The sequence below is a fragment of the Chaetura pelagica genome, unplaced genomic scaffold (assembly GCF_000747805.2).
Source record: "Chaetura pelagica isolate M959 unplaced genomic scaffold, ChaPel_1.0 scaffold135, whole genome shotgun sequence".
NCBI lineage: Eukaryota > Metazoa > Chordata > Aves > Apodiformes > Apodidae > Chaetura > Chaetura pelagica.
In genome coordinates, this window is record NW_009953649.1 from 5213659 (window position 1) to 5215372 (window position 1714).

The following is a 1714-nucleotide window of genomic DNA, read 5'->3' on the forward strand; positions in this document are numbered from 1 at the left end:
CCCTATCTAGAATTGCCATGTAGCCCAACAGCAGTGGAAGGAGCAATGACAGCAAGTTCCATTGAAGTACAGAAATCACTCACAATCTAGGATGCTGTGAACATCATTCCTTCCTATTTTTTTCTGACTGCCAAGGGGGTGACTGAGAAGCTTGTGAAAAAAACAGCACAGGAGCAGAGGACAACACTCCAGCCAGATTGTATGCAAAGAAAGGCTCCTCCAACAACCTGACTTTGTGGGATGAAGCTTGCATGGAGGCTTCCATAAGGAAGAAGTAAATCCAGAGTCCCCCAGGTCCAGATGTTGCAGCATATCCAGTCACTCCTTGATACAGTACAGCAGTGGGCCAAGCAAGCAGATCTTAAAGTTCAGCAAGGAAGACCGATTTATGAACTTTGTGCAAGAGGTACATCTCCTTGCAGTGAAAGATGCACAGGAAGGAGTAGAGCTTCTTCCACAGAGGGTCCAGTTCAAGGGGCACCAGCCCCAAACCTGAAAAGGAAGTCACTCTCCAGTCTTAGCTAAGAAAAAATAGCCAAACAGAAAGGGAAAATTAAATCTAAAACATGATTTAAAACTCTGTTTCAAAATGTACTTGGAGTTTCAAACCAGAGCTCACCATTTATTAAAAAACAAGTTTACAGAACTCAACAAGGAATGTGGACAGGAAGCAGGGTTTCATCTAACATCCCTAGCTGGGGGGCACAGAGGGAGCCCTAGGATAGCCACAGTGCCCACACTCCATTGGGCACCTTTGAGATGCAGAGAGCAAAGGCAGGGCATGCAGTGTACCAAAACAGTCCAGGCAAGCATGCAAGGCAGCATTCTACTGTAGGGAACAGGCTACTGAAAGCAGAGCTCTCTGATAATTGCTCAAAGGCATGCTCTATATGCTATAAGCAACAATTCCTAAATGTACCCTTTGGAATATTACAATGCAAACTAAGCTCCCAATACTTGGTAATTGGTAAACATAACTTCAAGTTAAAAATCACAGATAACAAGAGAGGGTGATATATTATGTAGCTAAAAAACAAATCAAGCCAAAACAAAAAATCCTACCCTCCCAGCTGATTCTATAAACTGTAAGAATCAAATGCAACTTCAAGGTGAAATGTGATTTTTCGCATTAGTCATAAGTAAACATTAGCTCCTGAAGACTAATGGTGCACAGATATTTTTTCCCCTGCTTCCCTCTCCTCTCTCCCCCAAATGCATACTGACATTTACTTAAGTTTGCCAGATCCTCAACTGGTGTAAGAACAATCCTCGACTCCAGTGCAGTCACTTTTACACCATGCTGAGTTTTACAAAATAAGGATTAGAGTTGTCAGAGCCATTACAAAGCTAAAGCTTTATCTGTGGTTTGATCTTCTTGGCAATTTAACCTCAATGCTTGTTTAGCCATAGAATTAAAACCTGCACGTACCCATGCACAAACTAGCTAGTGTAATAAGTGAAAAATACATTGCTTTATTGAAACATTATGGATATAATTTTGAAGGCTGACATTACACAACTACAATTCTGGTGCTTACTATGCCTCAGCTCCATGCACACAATCCACTTCATTTTCTTAGAGAATGAAGACAACAAACACCTTATTGATAAAAAGCGTTTCACCCTTTTTGATGGAGTGTCCTCAGTGTTTTCTTAGATGAAACATACGAAATGAGATAAACGACAGACAGTTCAATACAGTCGAGCTGGCATT

General features: G+C 41.3%; 1 protein-coding gene across 1 annotated transcript in view; it reads right to left on the minus strand.

The window, feature by feature from the left end:
- The window catches only part of AGPAT4 (1-acylglycerol-3-phosphate O-acyltransferase 4), a 56320-nt gene that overhangs the window by 45786 nt on the left and 8820 nt on the right, over positions 1 to 1714 (minus strand). The window lies entirely within an intron of this gene.